At 45.6% G+C, this 20,172-nt stretch overlaps 1 pseudogene across 1 annotated transcript; it reads right to left on the bottom strand.

The window, feature by feature from the left end:
• Positions 1–16,915: 16,915 nt before the first annotated feature.
• LOC147349984 (uncharacterized) lies at positions 16,916–18,459 on the bottom strand (annotated as a pseudogene). The gene is made up of 2 exons (XR_015150192.1): positions 18,341–18,459; positions 16,916–18,244 (listed from the first exon to the last, which is right to left on the bottom strand). The product of XR_015150192.1 is annotated as an uncharacterized LOC147349984 (transcript).
• Positions 18,460–20,172: the final 1,713 nt, after the last annotated feature.

The following is a 20,172-nucleotide window of genomic DNA, read 5'->3' as shown; positions in this document are numbered from 1 at the left end:
TATTGTTCATTTTCAGTTGAATTGCTTTTTACTTCTGAGCTTTGAGAGTTCTTTATAGATTCTAGATACAAATCCTTTGTTGGAAATATAGTTTGTAAATAGTTTATTCTAGTCTATAGCTTGCTTTTGCAGCCTTTTAACAAAGTCTAAGAGACTAGAAGTCTTAAATTTTAACAATGTCCAGTTTACCAAGTTTTTTTCCTTTTAGGGACTGCATTTTTGGTGTCGTTTCTAAGAATTCTTCAGTGGGTCTGCAAATTCTCTGAAGTTTTATAGCTTTATGTCTCATATTTAAATCTATGATCAATTTTGAGTTAATTTGTATCAAGTGAGTTTCATTTTTTTGCCTGTGAATATCCACTAGCTTAAGCACCATTTGTTGGAAAGGTTATCTGTCCTTCCACCATTGAACTGCTTTTGCTTCTTCCTCAAAAATCAGTTATCTGTCCTTGCATAGATTTATATTTGAGTTCTCTATTCTGTCTTGTTGATCTTTGTGCCTATTTCACCACCAATACCACAGTGTCTTGATTTTTGGAGTGCCAAAGAATTGATGCTTTTGAACTGTGCTGTTGGAGAAGACTCTTGAGAGTCCCTTGGACTGCAAGGAGATGCAACTAGTCCATTCTAAAGGAGATCAGTCCTGGGTGTTCTTTGGAAGGAATGATGCTAAAGCTGTAACTCCAATACTTTGGCCACCTCATGCGAAGAGTTGACTCATTTGAAAAGACTCTGATGCTGGGAGGGATTGGGGGGCAGGAGGAGATGGGGACCACAGAGGATGAGACAGTTGGATGGCATCAGCAACTCAATGGACATGAGTTTGAGTAAACTCTGGGAGTTGCTGATGGACAGGGATACCTGGCTTGCTGCAATCCATGGGATCTCAAAGAGTTGGACACGACTGAGCAACTAAACTGAACTGAATATTAAGTAATCCGGACTTCATAGAATTTGTTCGGATTAGTTCTCTGCTGTTTTCTGGAAGAGATTGTGTAGAATTGGTATCCCTTTAAAATGGTTAGATTTTACCAATGAAAGCATCAGGCCTGAACATCTTTGTTCAGGAGATTTTAAACTACAAATTCAATTTGTTGAATCGTTACAGGACTGTTCATATTATCAGTTTCATCTTGGGTGAGTTTTGGCAGTCTGAGGAATTGGTCTACTTCATCTAAATTGTCTGGTTTATATGCATAGAGTTGTTTGTAATATTACTTAGGTATTTTTAACATTTTTATTGGAAAGTGAAAGTTAGTTTTGGTTGTGCTGGGTTTTCATTGCTGTGTGCAGTCTTTCCCTAGTTGCAGAGTGTGGGGGCTACTCTTTGTTTTAGGCTTTTCATTGTGGTGGCTTCTCTTGTTGCAGAGCCTGGGCTGCAGAGTGTGTGGGCTTCAGTAGTTGTGGCACATGGGCATGTCACTCTGAAGCATGAGGGAATTTCCTGGACCAGGGATTGAACCCATGTCCCCTGCACTGGCAGGCAGATTCTTAACCACTGGGCCACTAGGGAAGTCCTTCCTTATTACACTTTTAATGTCAGTACAGTCTCTAGTGATAGCCTCTTTTTCATTCTTGATATTGGTTAAGTTGTGTTTCTCTGTCGTTTTAAATCATTTGTACTAGAACCTTATCAATTGTACTACAGTTTTCAAAGAACCAGCTCTTGGGTTGTGTGATTTTTTTAAAAAAATTGATTTTCTGATTTCAGTGTCATTGACTTCTCTTCTTTGTTATTTCCTTTCCTTTGCTTGCTTTTGCTTTATTTTGCTCTTTATGGTTATTATGAATAACACTGCTCTGTTATGAACATTCATATGCACATTTTTGCTTCAGTTCAGGTCAGTCGCTCAGCCGTGTCCAACTCTCTGCGACCCCATGGACTGTAGCATGCCAGGCCTGCCTGTCCATCACCGACTGCCAGAGCTTGCTCAAACTTCTGTCCATTTAGTCGGTGATGCCATCCAACCATCTCATCCTCTGTCGTCCCCTTCTCCTCCCGTCTTCAATCTTTCCCAGCATCAAGGTCTTTCCCAGTGAGTCAGTTCTTCCCATCAGGTGGCCACAGTATTGGAGTTTCAGCTTCAGCATCAGTCCTTCCAATGAATATTCAGGACTGATTTCCTTTATGATAGAGTGGTTTGATCTCCTTGCCGTCCAAGGGACTCTCAAGAGTCTTATTCAACACCACAGTTCCAAAGCCTCAATTCTTTGGCACTCAGATTTCTTTATAGTTCAATTCTCACATCCATACATGACTACTGGAAAAACTACAGCTTTGATGAGACGGACCTTTGTTGGTAAGTAATGTCTCTGCTTTTTAATATGCTGTCTAAGATGATCATAACTTTTCTTCCAAGGAGCAAGTGTCTTTTAATATCATGGATGCAGTCAGCATCTGCAGTGATTTTGGAGGCCCCCAAAATAGTCTGTCAGTTTCCATTGTTTTCCTGTCTATTTGCCGTGAAGTGATGGCACTGGATGCCGTGATCTTAGTTTTGTGAATGTTGAGTTGTAAGCCAACTTTTTCACTGTCCTCTTTCACTTTTCATGCAGAGGCTCTTTGGTCCTTCTTTGCTTTCTGCCATAAGGGTTGTGTCATCTGCACATCTGAGGTTATTGATATTTCTCCCAACAATCTTGATTCCGGCTTGTGTTTTGTCCAGTCTGGCATTTCACATGATGTACTCTGCATAGAAGTTAAATAAGCAGGATTATTTTTGCTTAGATATGATTTAAAATTATTTGGGGTATATTCCTAGGAGTGGAATTCTGGATCACGTGGCAGTTTTATGTTTAACTGCTTGAATAGTCAGCAGACTGTTCTCCATAGTGGTTGCCTCATTTTACATTCCTATCAGCAAATTTTTTTTTGTACCTAGTCCAGCAATCTTACTCTCTTATGTAGTCGATAGTTCATTTATATATAATGCAATTGGTGATGTACTTGGGTTAATATCTGTCATCTTATTATTCGATTTCAGTTTTTCCAAACTGTTTTTCTTTTTCTCTCTCCTGTCTTGACTTCTTTTGTATTATTGTATTTCTCTCTCTGATTACCTAGTTAGTTGTGCATTCTTTTATTGCTTACCCCAGAAATTATGATATGTACTCTTGACTTACAGTATTCTAATACAAATAATAACTTTGATCACTCTCCCACTAGTGTTCCTCTGACTCCTGTCTTTATCATTTTATTATTACACATAATTATTTTGTATTTTATATGTCTCTTAAGGCATTATTTTTTGTTTTTACAGAGAATATTCATTTCTGTTTTCCCACATCTTCCTATTTATTTAGGGGCTTCTAAGAGGCTCAAAGCATTTTATGAAAGAGTTACACATTTCAAAGTTTGTTGATATTTCTAGAAAGCCATTCACATGTAACATATTTATTAAAAACATGGGGTTTACAGTCCCATCTGTAACACTTTGAGTCTCAGTTTCCTCATGGAAATATAGGGAATAATATGTTAAATACAGTAATATCTACCTCATAGGTGGCTGTGAAGATTAAATGAGAAAATAAAGTTAAGCCTCTTACTAGAATGCCATACACAAAGAAAAATTTCATTATTCTGTTGTGGCAAGTACATAATTCCTGAGGTTTAAAAAAGAATTGTTCTTATATTCTGTATTAGAATCATCATTTTGTCTTTTAAACATTGATTTTCGAAAGAACATGTTTCCTTTCCTAAAGTTTCCCCCTTCATTTTTTTCTCTTTCATCCATCTAATCCAATTATCTATGTCCCAAGAATTTTGATACTAGAACCTGTGTTTCAATAATAGAAATGTGTTACCGTAATAGAAGCAGCTTAGCCAAGACTGTCAAGTTCACCTTAGAGCCATTTGTAGAATTAAAAAAAAAAATTATTTGTGTAGAAAACAAACAACCCATTATTTCTGTTTTCAGCCACAGAAGGCAGCCCATCTGTTGTTTATCTAATCTTGATTCAGAAACATACAAAAATAGAACAATAACATCATATCTAACTTATAATTTTAGTTTCATTTTCTGATAACAGTGTTTCCCCTTCACCAGACAATAACAGAAGGACCTGACAGAGGAGCACAGAACTAGAGAAACACTGTTTATGTGTTTAAAAGACAAACTAGAGAAGCATTGTTTATGAAAGGACCATAAGGAAATGGGTATGTTTTGCTCTTCCAACATTAATGACAGCAAGTAATTCTCTATGAATATATAGTATATACTACTAATCTTTTTTTTTTCTGCTACTAATCTTTAAAGTTGGTAAGTATCCTGCCTGTGACTTCCTAGCACCAAACTGATTTGTCCTCAACATTGTTCAGTGCCTGTAATAGAGGGAAAGAGGGAGAATTACTGAAAAACTATTCAAAGTCTTTTATAGGAAAATATTTTGGAATATTATATTTTAGAAGTATAGACTATTAAATTTATTTTAAAAGTATTCATCCTATTATGTACAGGCTGTAAAATGCTATCAAGGGGCACTTTTGGATAAATACTTTAAAATATACGAGTCATTTTGGCCTGTGTGAAACAGACTAAATAGCCTAAGCCATGAGTTCCATTTTAGTCTTAACTCAGATCAACTGGTGGTGGTGGTGGTGGTAGTGGTCATTCGTTAAGTCATGTCCGACTCTTTGTGACCCATGAACTGCAGCACGCCAGGCTTCCCTGTCCTTCACTATCAAAGAGCCCTGTCTTTTTCACTATCAAAGAGCCCTGTCTTTTGGGGCTACTGTTGTAAATCCCGTAGACTAGCTGATAAACAACAGAAAGTTGTTTCTTGTAGTCCTGGAGGCTGGGGAGTCCCAAGATCATCAGCAGGGCCACGTCTAGTGAGTCATGTTTCCTGGTTCCTAGACTGCCTGCTGCTTCTCCCTGTCCTCGCAGCACGGGAGCCCATTCCTTCCTGGCCTGACCCCTCCCAGAGTGCCTGCCTCCTAGGATCATCACCACGTGCGGGGTGAAGTTTGAGGGCCCATAAACTGTCAGCCCATTGCAGTCCCTAAGTATACTCTGCATTATTTCAGTCTTTTGAAATAATTCGAGCTTTCCTAATAGCCCAATACATGTTCTTTTTGTTATATGTTCGTTGGGCTCTTGAAAATAATATGTATCAGTGGGAATGCAGTGTTCTATGTGTATCAGTTACATCAGGTTTGTCACTCATGTAATTCAGATTCCAGTAGCCACGTTGAATAAAAGCAGAAGTAGGTGAAATTACCTGTAATATATTTTATTTTAACACACCCCAAATATTATCATTTCAGTGTGTAATCAACATGATAAAACCTAATGAAATAGTTCACATTCTTTTTTTCATGCTAGGTCTTTAAAATCCAGCGTGTGTTTCAGGCTTGCAGCGCATCTCATTGTAGAGCCAGCCACATTTCAGGTACTTCATGGTTGCAGGTGACTATGTACGAGGGGGCCCAGTTCCACGAGAGATGTGTCTTTAACGTCTCCCACTGGGATTATGAACTCAGCTGTTACTCCTTTTCTATTTCTGTCAGTTTTTATGTATTGATATTTTGAGGTTATGTTATTAGGTACATTCAAGTTTAGAATCCTCATCCTCTTGCTAGACTGAACTTGTATCAGTATGAGATGTTCTTTTTTATTGCTAGTAATGCTTCTTTCTTTAGACACTATTTAACAGTGATATTGCCACGTCAGTTTTCCGTCCGTGTTAGCCTGGGTATCTTTTACTTTCACCTGTCTAAAAGACCTTCCACCTTAACATGTACCTCTGAATAGTGTATAGTTTTCACTGGAATCAGTTTGAGTATTGGCTCTGTTTATAATGTTGATATTTCAGTGTGTAGACACCATGTTGCTGTGTGTTTTCTCTTTGTCCCACCTAGTCTGTGTTCTTTGCTCTTGCCTTCTTTTAGAAGTATGAAGTGTTTCTCTAGTTCTGTGCTCCTCTGTCAGGTTGTTGGGTGTACATTCGCAGACACAGCGTGTGTTTTACATTCAAGTCTAACTTAGTACTCTTACTGCCTCCCTGACATGACTGTTTCCTCCTTGTCACTGTCACACTTTAAACTGTTAGATATATTTTTGGCATTAACATCACTGTTTTGTAGAGTTAGTATTTACCCTCACAGTTACCTCATTGTTGGTCTTTACTTGTTTTTTATATTTCCGTCAGAGACTACTTTTCTTTTTCCCAAAGCACTGCCTTAATATTTTTTTTTTTAGTTCATGTGTGTGGGTGATGAGTTGTCTCATTTCCATTTGCCCTCAAAGTCTCTCTTTTGTTTTCACTTTCGAAGAGAGTTTTTGTTGGATATAGAATTCCAGGTTGGTGGTTATTTGTTTTTCAGCATTTTACAGATGCCAGTCCGTTATCTTCTGACTTCCTTGTTCTTGGAAAGTCAGCTCTCAGTGTTGTTGTGCTGTTAAAAGCCACACCCTTTTTCCTCTGAGCGCTTGAACATTTTCTTCTTGCTTTGGCACCCGCAGAGCTGCTGAAACCAATGTGTGGTTTTCATTTTTGACTCAATGGTCTGATTCTTGAACCAACTCTTGCCACTGTCCCTGTCAGTCAGTTCAGTCGCTCCGTGTCTGACCCGTTGCAACCCCATGGGCTGCAGCACGCCAGGCTTCCCTGTCCATCACCAACCCCTGGAACTTGCTCAAGCTCATGTCCATCGAGTTGGTGATGCCATCCAACCAGCTCATCCTCTGTCGTCCCCTTCTCCTCCTGCCTTCAGTCTTCCCCATCATCAGGTTCTTTTCCAATGAGTCAGTTCTTTGCATCAGATGGCCAAAGTATTGGAGCTTCAGCATCAGTCTTTCCAATGAATATTCAGGATTGATTTGCATTAGGATTGACTGACTGATTGGATCTCCTAGTAGTCCATGGGGCTCTCAAGAGTCTTCTCCAACTCCCCAGTTCAGAAGCATTGATTCTTTGGTGTTCAGCCTTCTTCATGGGCCAACTCTCACATCCATACATGACTACTGGAAAAACCATAGCTTTGACTAAATGAACCTTTGTTGGCAGAGTAATGTCTCTGCTTTTTAATATGCTGTCTAGATTTGTCATAGGTTTCCTTCTGAGGAGCAAGCATCTTTTAATTTCCCCATCTGCAGGAATTTTGGAGCCCAAGAAAATAAAGTGTGTCACTGTTTCCACTGTTTCCCCATTTATTTGCCATGAAGTGATGGGGCTGGATGCTATGATCTTCACGTTTTGAATGTTAAGTTTTATGCCAGCTTTTTCACTCTCCCCTTTCACTTTCATTAAGAGGCTCTTTAGTTTCAACCCCTGGAGGCATTTCTTATTCCCCTTTCTGTCTTTTCTCCACCATGAGGGTCCCCATTTATAGTTTTTAACAACATAGTTTAACAACAGACTCCTTCAATACATTCTATCCTTTTTCCCTCTTATATATATATATATATATATATATATTGTAACCGATCCGTCCTTCAGTTCACTGATCCTCTCTTCAGCTACGTCCAATCTGATGTTAAGCCCAGAGACTGAGTTCTTAAATTCAGTCACTGTTATTGTAAAGTTCTAGATTGGTTTTGATTCTCAGAAATTTTTCCTTTTGTCAAGTATATTTTTGAACAGGTGACATTTGCATCTGATACCTCTAGCATACCTCTGATACGCTGATATATATCTCATACCTCTGGATCTGGTTCAGTTCTTTTTCTCTTGGTCCTGTTTGTTGTTACACCCTCTTTTGCTTCTTTGGTTGCATGTTGGACACTATGTTTGGAAAACCCTAGAGGTTCTGAGTGATGCTGCCTTCTCCAGAGTTTCCTCTGACGCAGACCTCCAGTGGGGACAGAGCTGTCTGTTCACTCAGGGCCTGAGGGACTTGAGGCTTGGGGGTCCTTTTAAGTTCAGTCTCAGCAGCCTTCACCCACCTTCCCCCCTGACCCCAGGGAGGAGCTTTCCAGCGTCTCCAGTGTCTGGAAGCCTGGGGTGCCTCCCAGGGCCCCCCCTTCTCGGCAGATCCTGAAGCCCACCGTCTCTCCTGAGCACCACGAGGTGACTGATAGTCAGCGCTCAGCCGGTTTGGGCAGAGTGTTGGGTACGTTTTCTGACATCCGGACTGACTCATCAGGCCTGCGCTCGACTTTTTGTCTCCACAGCCCAAGGAACCCTCCAGAGCTGTGTTAGCCAGCCCCCTCTGCTTGACTTTTTCCCTTCCTTTTCTTCACAGAGTCAGCTTTGCTCAGATGCCCCGAGGGAAGGAGCGGCCCTCTCAGTCTCCAGCTCCCTCACTGGGCTTTGCTTTTGTTTGAAATCTTGGATTGTGGCTGCCTAAGGACCTCTTTTAAACCTTATTTAGCTTTTCTAGCTCTTGGTAGGCTGACCTACAAGATGCTTGCGTCTGTCACTGGAAGTGGAGACACCCTGAGGGGGTCTTCTGTCATCTGAAGCCACATGTAACAGTCACAGTAATTGTCTTGATCAAGTTTATTTGATACCAGGGAAAACAAGAACCAGGGGTCCTTGCTTGGTACCCATGGTTGTGTTTCTGGTCAGAATCCCCAGCTTGCCTGGGCTGTTTCAGTGCCACGTGAACTTGGGAAGGAGGTGGAGCAGGCGGCCCACGTGGCCTGGAGACAGAGGAGCCAGTCTCCCCTCTGCCCTTGCCCCTGGCGGCCCAGGGCAGGCCTTGCAATGCCGGGCTGCTGGTGGTGGAGGCCAAGGCTGAGGAGGGAGGGGTTACGTGACCTGTATTCTGTGACATGGTCACATGTGGTTTTTCTTTTTCAGTTTGAAAAAATGACTGCTTTTAGTCTTTCCTCCAGTTTCACTTTAAGGTGGAAAATGAAGATTTTATTCGTAAAGTTGAGCACAGTGACCTTACAGTCTTTTTGAAAGCAACAGTTGATGTTTTAAGAACACATCTCAGAGAACTCCAGTAGATAAAGCTAAAAAAAGAGAACGTGTTCAGGGTGAACTGCGGGCGGGACCCCAAACTGTACCCTGTCTCTCCCAGAGTGTGTAATTGCTGAGATGGGTGGATATAGGACCCCAAGCACCCTGGGGACTGAGGTCCTCAAATGACAGCAGAGGTCCGGGCTGAGCCATGAGCAAGTGGCCTGTGCCCTGGCGAATGGAGAGCTGCGAGGGTGGGAGTGGAGCCAGGAGAGGGGTGGGAGACTCAGGCGGGGTCTGGGAGGCGCTGGCTGTCGCGGCTCGAGGCAGGGACACCCCTGAACCTCCACCATGCAGTCCCCACGGACTGCCAGAGTTGTCTGGCAGCCAAGGGTCGAAGTTAAGAGGGTGAGTTCGCAGCAGGTTGAATGAACCCCTGTACCCACTGTGGGTTCATTTTAAGTGCCTGGAGTGAGGTTGGTCAAGCCCTTGCTGAGCTCGAGTGAGGGAGTCTGACAGGGAGGATCGAGCTCAGGGTGAGAGTGAGGGGCAGCTAGCGTGGTGAGTCCTCCTCAGCTGGGTGGGTTCTGGGGACGCCGTTGAGTTCAGGGCTTCCTTTTCAGTAGCCTCACTGGAGGCTTGTTTGGGGGGTGGAGGGGGCAGAAGCCCACTTAGAAGACATGCTCATTCCAAGGGGTTGTGGTTTCTGAAGGAGTTTATACTGGTTGGTTCGACTGTGACCCAGTACCTTGCAGGGTCATGTTTGACAGGGGGCCGGAGCCGTGGGCACAGCCTGCCTTCTCCTGCACTCCACACTCAATTGTTGTCTTTTTGGCAGCCCCTCCCCCCTCTCTGCACCCTTGAGAGTGGGCTTGAGCCCAGCCCCCCTGTTGCCATGGAGCCCCTTGTGACTGAGTGGGTTCCAGTTCTGGGCTCCTGGGAGATGTGCTGGAGGCAGAGCCTTCATGCCATTTGGTGGTCATAGTGTGAGGGCAGTGGTCATAGTGTGAGAACGGTGTGTGTGAGTGGTGTGTGAGAGCAGTGTGTGTGAGAGTGGTGGTCATAGTGTGAGATTGGTGGTGATAGCTCGGTAGCCGAGGTATCCTACTGTGAAACAGCGGTTGCCCCTGAGTGGGGGGCTGCCCCCATCCGTGAGGATGGGTCGCAGAAGGGCCCGCCTTTGGGCGTTATTCCAGTGCTGCAACCCCAAGGCAAAGGCGAAGACTAGGAAGGACTTGGCCTCAGCCCACGTCCTGGAAGCAGAGCGGCCTGAGGTGAGAGCAGCTGGGGGCTGGGCCCGTCAGATTGGCCCTCACCCGGCGAAGCATTGGGGTTGTGTTTCATTTTGTTAGCATGGTTGTGGGCCCTGCCGGCCAGGGCGTTCTGGCCTTAGTGGGCAGGATCGACCCCAGCAGGTTTACCTTGTAAGAGGTTGTGCAGTTGCTGCGTGGAGGATGGGCGGGGGCCCCAAAAGAAGGGAAACACTGGCTGGAGAAGTCACTGGGGCACATGGACTGAGCTATAGAGTCAGTCCTTGAAGCAGAAAGGCTAAGCCCCTTAATGTCTCCCTTCTTGCAAAGAAAGGACATACGGGCTGGAGGAATCTCTGGGGCATGAGGATCGAGCTAGAGAGTCAGTCCTTGAAGCAGAAAGGCTAAGCCCGTTAATGTCTCCCATGTTACAAAGCACAGACCAGTGTGTCCAGTATTTTAATGACAGGTACCTACTGCCTACATGTATGACATACACCCTTATAGCTACACATGTCTACTACATGCCTCTTACAAGTGCTGGGCACTGTTCTGGGTGCTGAACACTTATGTAGTAGGGGATACGTAGCCCAGGGTTTTTTTAATTTCTGCAAAGAAAAATGGAAGAACGAAAGACCCCGTGTGGTTCAGTTTGAGCAAGTTCACCACGTGGACGGCCCCGCATGCATGCAAATTGTGGTAAAGTACATATAACATAAATTTAACATTTTAACCTGTTGACTGAATGACTGGGTGGCTTCTGTGGAGTCAGGCTAACAGATGGCTTTGAGGTGCCATCCGCCTTTTTCCCAGAGGAACACTCCAAAGCCTTGTGGCCTTGTAGACCTTCCATTTTTTCTTCACTCTCCCCAGTGGCTCTAGGTCACTGGTCTGTGTGTCGTTTAAGAATCTCTTTATCCACTTTGTTGTTAGGTTTACATTTTGGAAAGTTTCTCAAATGTCCCTGGGTCTTGAGAAGGCAGGCTTGGATTCCAGGTTCTCTCCTGCCGCGTGCCTGCCAGGTCGAGGTGGAGGCTGAAGGCCGGTCTGAGTTGTGGTGGTCTGTGTGGTCTTGGGGTCAGTGGACCCCTCTTCTCTGGAGGGGCATGGAGATCCTTTGTGTGGAGCCTGGAGAGACTTGACAGGGTCAGTCTTCACAGTCTCGCTCTCTTTTTAATTTATGTTTGCATTTAGTTTCTCATTTAACTGTTTTCTAGGAATTTCCAACTCCTGAAGAATACACATACAGGGAGCAGCTTTGTAAAAGCAAAGAGGAAATCGCTCAGTTAAAAGCTGAAAGAAACAACACCAGGGTCAGTAGGGGGATTCTCACGTGTTGACATTTGCCCCGCGGGGGTCACCGCTGGCCTCCATGTGCTGTCTTTAAACTTTGTCTGATTTTCAAGTCATTTTTCACATCTTCCCACTGAACAGACCAGGGTGGATCAGTTCTGGGTTCTCATACCTTGCTTCAAATTTCTGATGAGAGCTAATGTAATTTTAGTACATATGAGGGGGGAGTTCTCTTAACTTACCTTTTTGTCCACGCTACACTTTGTGTGGGATCTTAGTTCCCTGACCAGGGGTTAAAACCCATGATCCTTGAAGAAGTGTGGAGTCTTAACTACTGGACCCCTGGGGAAGTCCACTCTAACTTTCAACTGAACTGGCAGGATTCCGACGTGCCTTAGCATGTTTCCGGCTATAGCGTGAGGCTGAGAGGAGTTATCGGCCCAGAATTCGAGCATGAGGTTGAAGGTTTCTTTGGCCCTGCCCTGCAGCTGCTGCTGGAGCACCTGGAGTGCCTGGTTTCGCGATATATTCCACCCGTCGTGATGACAGCAGGCAAGCGGCAGGCGCAGTCCCCAGCCGGCATGAGGAGTGAGGTGGAGGTGCTCAGGGTGCTGAAATTGCTCTTTGAACACCACAAGGCCCTGGACGAGAAGGTACCAGCCATCTGGCTGTCCTGGATTTGTACACTTGCTGCCTTGTTAGGCGGATGATGCACATATTTATGTAACTAGTTGACTTTTGAGCGTCTTGAATTCTTGTATATACATTTTTTTCTGTAAGAAGTCAGAGTTTTATATGGTTAAAAAGCGTTGCCTGCATACATGATCAGTCATGTCCAAATCTTTGCAACCCTGTGGACTATAGCCCACCATGCCTCTCTCTTCATGGGGCTTCCCAGTCATGAATACTGCAGTGGGTGGCCATCTTCTACTCCAGGGAATTTTCCTGCCCCAGGGATCGAACCTGCCCTCTTGCATTGGCAGGTGGATTCTTTACCACTGAGCCACCTGGGAAGCCCCCAGTGAAAAAGTATTAGTTGGCATGAATGTCTCAAAATTTATTGAATTCTGTATATCAATTTGCAGTTAAAAACTGGGTAATAATTAATTTAGGATAACATTTTGTTCTCTCAAACTTAGAATTTAAAGCTGTTAACAAGCAGATTCTCTTGACGTTAAGATCAATGAGAGACATTAAAGGTATTCTGTGACAGTATCCATGTATTAGGGTGAGTATACACTAAGAAGTGTACTAACGTATATACACACATCAACACACAGTGACTCGGCCCCTTTTATTTGAGTTGAGAGCGTGATTACAAGTAGCGCTCGAAAGGTGTAGTTTGTTAGAAGAAGAATTAGGTGCCACACATAAAGAGGTAAGTTTGATCAGTCTTTGTGTAATTTCCGTGAAGGGTTTGTCATTTGAATCCTTTCATTTTAAAAAAGAATGAAGGCTGTAGTGGTGGGCATCAGATGTTATTTATCTTTCTGATTGAGGACCCGCCCACCAGGGTTATTTTAATGACTAGTAAACTAGACTTGTGACTCAGAGTTGCAGGATCTCTTAAGTACCCCTTTGTCCAGTAGAAGACAAATTCTGACTCTAATCACCTGGTGGTATTCGGGATGGATAGCATCACCATGGATTTTCTTTTTATGTTGTGTTTTCAGTTTAGAGTTGAGTTTTCCAGGTGGGATTTTGCTGTCTTTACTTATTTCTTTACTCTGATTCAATTTTTTTTGGTTTTAGCAGATGATTCTTTCAGAGGAGAATAACCAGGAAAAGATACTAACAGACAGGGTGCTTGATGTACATCATGAGCAAGAAAACATGCCAAGCGCCAATGGAAAGGCAAGTCCTTGGTCTCTCTCTCTGTCTGGTTCTCGTCTTACCATCCAGTCTGTGCGGGGCTGTTGGGAACTCTCACCGATGCACCATGTAGGTCTGAGCGGCCATGAGGGTCCTGTGAGCTCCCAGAGCGCAGAAGGCAGTTTTGACCTCACAGATTGCCCAGAAGTACTGTGTTCCCTCCCTCCCAAAACCAGGCTGTGTAAGGCTTCCTTTCCCCCTTAGAGACCCTCCGACGGCTCTCTAAGCCACAAGGAAGACCTGGCTAAGAAGATGGAGCTCCAGGAAATCATAGAGAGGCAGTTGCGGGAGCAGAGGCAGATGGAGGAGCACCTGGCAGCCCTCTCTGCCCACGTGAAACATCTGGAGGAGGACCTGGACATGGCCAGGAAGGACCTCCTCAAGTCCAAGGACATGAACAGAAAACTTGAGCAGGACGTCCGCGAATTGAGTGACTGCAGCTGTGTCTGTTGTCCTGAGGTGGAATGTGGGTTTCTTGTTCTCCCGGGGATCTCAGCCTTGGGATGGCTGAGTGAGTAAGAGCAGAGCACTGGAGAGACCACAACTGGCTGCCTCCCTGCCTCTGTGTCGAGGTCTCTGGAGTAGAAGAGGCCTGGTCCAGGTGGTCCGTTGGCAGTGGACCAACATGAGGGCAGCCCTGACGCTGTGCTGCACCCTGGGTGTGGACTCCTCATTTCCACAAGTTCTAGGGGGCCCACTGTGTTCCTTTTTTAAAAATTCATTCATCCATTCATTCATTTATTGGCGTATAGTTGCTTTACACTGCTGTGTCAATTTCTGCTGTACAGCAAAGTGAATCAGTCATCTATCTATCTATCTATCTATCTATTTACGTATCTGTCTCTCTTTTAGATTTCCTGCCCACAGAGCAGGAAAATTTGCTTCACCACAGAGCACTGAGTAGACTTCCCTGTGCTGTACACTAGGTCCTCACTCGTTGACTTCATGTGTAGTATCAGTGCTGTATATATGTCAACCCGAGTCTCCCGGTTCATCCCCGCCCCCCCCCGCAACTGCCTGTTGAATGTGTTCCTGATGATGCTGAAATTTGCTTCTGATTGACTCAGGCGAGTTTGGTGACACCTGTGGAGCCTGTTCTCTCGGAGAGATGGGAGCATGCTGTGTGGGCTCTGCTGAGGCAGCTTGCCTGGCCATCTTCTCTAGTTTTCTGAGGTTCTGCTCCTTGAAGGGATGTGTGACAGTGATACCTGCGGTCAGACAAGTCGAGTGGTGTTTGCTCACCCTCAGATCCTCAGGCCCGAGCTGTGTAACCATGTGGAATCATGATGTCTCTGGCGGTCATGTCTGCGGGTGTCATGATTTGTGAGAAACTCCCTAGCAGTCACTGTGAAAACAGGAGAGTGCTGGGGACTCAGGCCTCTTCCTGTGAGCCTCGCCTCTCCTCTGTGCACAGACAGACAGCACCCACCCGGCCCACCCCTCCCCCGTGAGACCATCTCAGAGAGAACCCCTCCAACATGTGGTACAGCAGGTGTACTTGTTTAGTAGCTTGGTGTGAATAATTCTGTGTGAGAACTCAAAACAGAAATATTTGCACAGGTTTGCATAAGCTATTCACACTACTCTTTGGCAACAGATTAGGTGGCAGAATTTAATACGTATAGAATTCTAGAAAAAGCGTTTTCAAGACCTTTCACTTTTAAAGTTAGGACTTTGCCCACATTGGTTACTTAGTGACAAGGGAGGGACCTGAAGTGGATTTTGAAGTGGCAGACAGGAGTTGCACCAGCAGCAAGTTCTGGTCCTGGTTTGAGCGTTTCATCCATGTGGTGTAACTCTGCTTTTGAAGAACTAGGCTTGAGAAGGCTGCTCCCAGTTGTGTACAATTTGACTTCTGTTTCCACTCGTTAATATTCTACTTTAATTCTGAGGAAATTGCATGAGACTTTTCCAACTTGTACTCGAGGAAACGAGCCTCAGAGCTCCCCGTTGGATCTGTTGAAGGTCCCTCCCTGTTCTGGGTCAAGCCCGCCTGTATGGTGTAGCAGACAGAGGACCTGACTTCATGCCAGATACCTTCCCTCCTGGAATTCTTGCAATAACAGGGTAGTTTAGTATACTTTTCGTTTGCTGTTTGGGTTTATTATGTAGAAAGAAGCTTGGTAAACCAAGTGGCTGGACAGAACGTTAAGACAGATGGGTGCCAATGGTGGCAAACGTGACCTTTGGGATAGGCGTATTTTTGCTCACGTCCGAGAAAACTGCCGTGTCTAGGACTTTTATTCTGAGGACGTTAACTTTATGTTTGATTTGAAACTTAGGACGACATCAATGATAAACTTGAAAATGAAATTACAAATAAGGATTCTAGGCATCGACAGGTAATGGCCTTTATGAACTGTGACTTTTATAGTAGTGAATTACTGAGGAAGGAAGGTAAAGATCTTTTCATGTGACTCCCACATTGGAAATCAAGTCCCAGTGTAAAGTTCTTATGACCCTAAAATACTGTGTTCAAAAGTGTGGATGTACATCATGGTAAATTAGCTGTACTGGAAGGAAATACATTTTTAAAAATTTGCGGGTGACTGCAACTTACAGGTTTGAATTATTTGGGACTTGGTTTAACCATTTTGTGGAATTCCATTCCTGACTCTTTTGTTTTACTTGAACATGAATCTGTTGGCTTGTTAGAGTTTTTACCGAAAGAGTAGAGAGCAGCAGGGAACTTCACGGCAGCTGGCTGCCTGTTGGGAACTGGGGTCACTGTGACAAAAGGCAGGGTTAGAGCTCCGGTCTGATTAGGGTTTGTACTTCCTGTGGTTTGGTGAGCCTTACTCGCTCCTGTTCCTGAGTGGTCTCAGATAATCAGGATTTAACCAGGAAAACCAAATCTGGCTTCTCCAAAACAAAGTGAGTCAGTCTGGTGTGTGCCAAAGTGTATCATTGTCCCCACCACAAAAATAAAATACTAGAAAGCCACTGAAATGTATGATGGGGAATGCTAATTAAAAGCATTACAATATACAAAATAATGGCTGTAAAAGGCAGATCAGAAAATACTATGTACCATATGCTATTGTTTTCTGCGGGTTTTAAAGCATAGCATATTGTTTGTGTACGTACATAGAGGAATACGCACACAGAAAAAGTAAGAAAGCTGCTTAGAAACAAATGCTAACCTCTCAGGAACCTGAGCTTATAGATACTTTAATTTTTTTCTTTTTTAAAAAAGAATCTGTCTAAATGTTCTACATTGAAAGTTTTTCAGAGTAAAAAGATCTGTTAAAAGAATAATCATGCATTTACAAATACTAGTTGACTGGCATTTCACCAGGCACGCTCTTATCAGGTCTGTATTTCAGAGGAGATGAAAGCCATATTTTGGCTTACACGCCCGTGGCCATCTGCGGTCGGTAGGGTTCCCTCTAAATGATGATTCTGGTGATGTTTTAAGAAGGGTCCGTAGTGAACCCTTCTTCCCTTAACTTGTCAGTAAGAATGAATAAGTCCAGGTTCAATGCACGATGCTGGATGCTTGGGGCTGGTGCACTGGGACGACCCAGAGGGATGGTATGGGGAGGGAGGAGGGAGGAGGGTCCAGGATGGGGAACACATGAGAAATAAAGGAATAAAAAATTTTAAAAAAATAAATAAAAATAAATGAAACATCTAAAAAAAAAAAAAGATTCTACAGATCTTCTTTAATATATAAGAACTTTTTTTTTTTTTTTAAGACGTCCTTGGGGAATGTTTAGGAAAAGCAAATACTCTGGCAGGAGGTGTTCTGCTCACTGAGACCAAGCCCAGGAACACTGAGAGAAAATTTACCCTGATGGAGCTTCTGAAACGGAATGAATCCACTAGACACGTGCATTTAGGTTTTGTCTCAGCTTACTTAAAGCTACAGTGGCTACACCTCTCGGCCTGTGTTGATCCTGTGCTCTCCCTTTGTAGACAGAGGATAAGAACCGCCAGTTGCAGGAGCGCCTGGAGCTGGTAGAGAAGCTGCAGCACAGACTGAGGAGGGCAGAGAAGCTGCCCGAGGTGGAGGCGGAGCAGGCGCAGAGGGTGGCCTCGCTCTCCAAGGTGCTGCTCTGGGTCCCTGGGGGGGCGGGCACAGGGAGGGCCTGTTCCCCTGCTCTCCCACCGCGCCCCTGCCCGTGCTGCTCAGTCCACACAGGAGCGCAGACGCGGGGGTCATGCTGCCCGTCTGAGATGGGAGCTCTCCCTGAGTGTCAGGCAGGCCCCACATCTGCGTCATCCCTACGTTAATTTCTCTCCAGTTTTGTCCCGAGTTCTGTGTGTCCCTAGGACACACACACGCTTCAGCTCCGAGTCACTGCTGCTCAGAGTTCAGTCAGCCACTCAAAGCCTAGCAGGATAGAGACCTCGAAAAATCCCATTCTCGTTTAAGAGATGGCCAAAATAGCTCTGTAATGAACACAGTTTTAAGTCATTATCCATACACTTGTTAAGGAAGTCCCAGCAGGGCACGTGCAGACCCGAGGCCCCACTCCCCACTAGCCGTCCCCAGGAGCCCGCGGGTGAGAGGCCATGTCCTTGGGATGTGGCGCTGCTGGGGGCATCGACCCCATTGCCAGCCAGCCAGCCACCCTGTCCTTCTGGCGGGAAAGGTGTTGCCCTGCGCCGCCGGTGGGCACTGGCTGAACATAGAGAGCCGGGCCGGGTCTGTGCTGACGCGGCTGTCGGAAGCCTTGCCAAGAGCTCAGTGAGCGCCTGAGGGGCCATCAGGTCGCGGGAGGCCGCCGGTGTCCGGTGCTCACAGACTCTCCCAGAGCAGAGTCACTAACAGCCGCCAGGGGGCACCCTTCTGCTGTGATCTTCCTCTCCAGGCTTGGTTTCTCCTCTCCCCTGGCATCTCTGCTGTCCATCCCAGGTCGGCCTTGTAGTCCGACCTTTTGTCTTCCGGAAGCTCTACCACTCAGGAGGCTAAACGGTTCGAACTTCCTTCCCAGCTTAGGAAGGTAGAACGTGTGCCTCGGGTTTGCCGCTGTCTGCTGCCAGCGCGGGCTCGCCACAGGCAGTCCGAGGAGGGAGCGCAGCAGCCGTGGGTGTGGGGCCCGGGGCACGGGGAGCACGTCTCCTCTCACGAGCTGGTCACCAGCATCCTCCGTGAGCTATGTGTCACACACGAAGCCACGCAGGCTGTGTGAGCAGGCATGCGGGCGTGCCCCCCGCGAACCCAGGGCCCGTGGTTCGCACAGAGCATGGCCCGCTTGCCGCCCCTGCGATCACAGCCCGTGTGCTGTCAGGACAGGGTTGTTGTGAGCGGAGCTGACGCTGTTCTTGGCCGACAGGCAGGAAAGAGAGACACAGCAGCATCGAGGATAGGCTGCGCCAGATGGAGGCCCAACTGGAGGAAAAGAACAAGGAGATGCAGCAGGTGCCTGTGCTGACGGGGAGGCGGCGTCTGGGCAGGAGACACGGCTTGGGTGGGGTCCAGCACTGCCTTTCTCCACCACTCCCATCTCTGGCATTGAGTGTGTGCCTGTGTGGCCCCATCTGCTGATCTGGGCACCCACCTCCTTGGGAGCAGGGCCAGAGGTGGTCGCCCATAGGCAGTGGGCAGGAGCCAGGGCTTCCCCACATTCAAAGAGGCTGCTTGTTGCTCTGACCAGCCAGTCTGGGGAGCTGCTTGGGATACAGGTGGACCTCACGACTGCCCCTCAGACAAACCTGGGGGAGCCAGCCCGGGGCCCATGAAACTGAAGGCATGGCACCCAAGTGTGGAGTCTGCTTGCCTCAGACGTGGCGCTGGAGTCCCACATGCCAAACTGCTGGTCCAGACACAGTGTGTGTGTGTGTAGGATGGCTGCCTCTAGACAGGAGAACCACAGTTGCGCTGCGACAGAAGGCGCGTCAGGAAAGGGTGATGGTGGAGGTTCGCATCACCGAGTCCTGAGAGAGGTTTCCCAGAAAGGTTGGCCACATGGCAATACAAACCATCGAGGAAATGGAGTGGGGATCCCGGGTCCAGCCTCAAGTGTCAGTACTGTCCCTACCATACCTGTGTTCTTGGGCCTGGACTGCAGAGCCTCACAGGCGGGCTTCCAGGGGGCAGTGGTTCTGACTCCCATCGTGAGACCTGCGGTGAGGCGCCCTCCCCGCTTAGGCAGAGAGCTCAATATCTCCCGATCAGGGGTGCACTTCTTACTTTCATAACTGCTGCTCAGAGGCTGTTGAGATCGGGATGCTGTTTATAACTAGACTAAGCCAATTCAAAGTCAACTTTTGTTTTGCTTTAAAAATCTTTGAATGCCAATGCCTTATTGTGTAAGCTGTGACAGGTGTTGTTTCCTTGGGCTCAAAAATCACTGCAGATGGTGACTTCAGCCATGAGATTAAAAAATGCTTGCTCCTTGGAAAGCTATGACAAACATAGACAGCATATTGAAAAGTAGAGACATCACTTTGCCAACAAACCATATACTCAAACCATATACTCAAAACTATCGTTTTTCTAGTAGTAACGTATGGGTGTGAGAGTTGGACCATAAAGAAGGCTGAGCACTGAAGAATCGATGCTTTCAAATTGTGTTGCTGGAGAAGACTCTGCTTTAACAGAAAATAAACTTTTTAAATGTATTACGATCGAAAATTGCAAACATGCACAAAAGTGGATGGAGTAGTATAATAAATACCCATGGCCCATCCCGTCAGTTAGTCTCAGCAATTTCTCATACAGAGCCAATCTCAAATAGATCATTCTTTTGTCTTCTCTCCATTTTTTTTTTTAATACAGTAGGCCCTAAAACAGCTTTTTAAACCTTGAAATTGATGCTCATTTTATAAAACACAGACTTGGCAACCTTGTTATTGCATTTAAAAATTGCTTGAGGTAATTATTTCCAGTTTTTTAATAAGAATTTTCATATTGGAAAAGACCCTGATGCTGGGAAAGATTGAAGTCAGGAAGAGAGTG

The sequence above is a fragment of the Bos grunniens genome, chromosome 21, assembly GCF_055505025.1.
Source record: "Bos grunniens cultivar Pamir isolate PY7600 chromosome 21, Bosgru_T2T1.0, whole genome shotgun sequence".
Lineage (NCBI taxonomy): Eukaryota > Metazoa > Chordata > Mammalia > Artiodactyla > Bovidae > Bos > Bos grunniens.
Note: the sequence above shows the minus strand (reverse complement) of the source record. Positions and strands in the feature narration are given on the sequence as shown.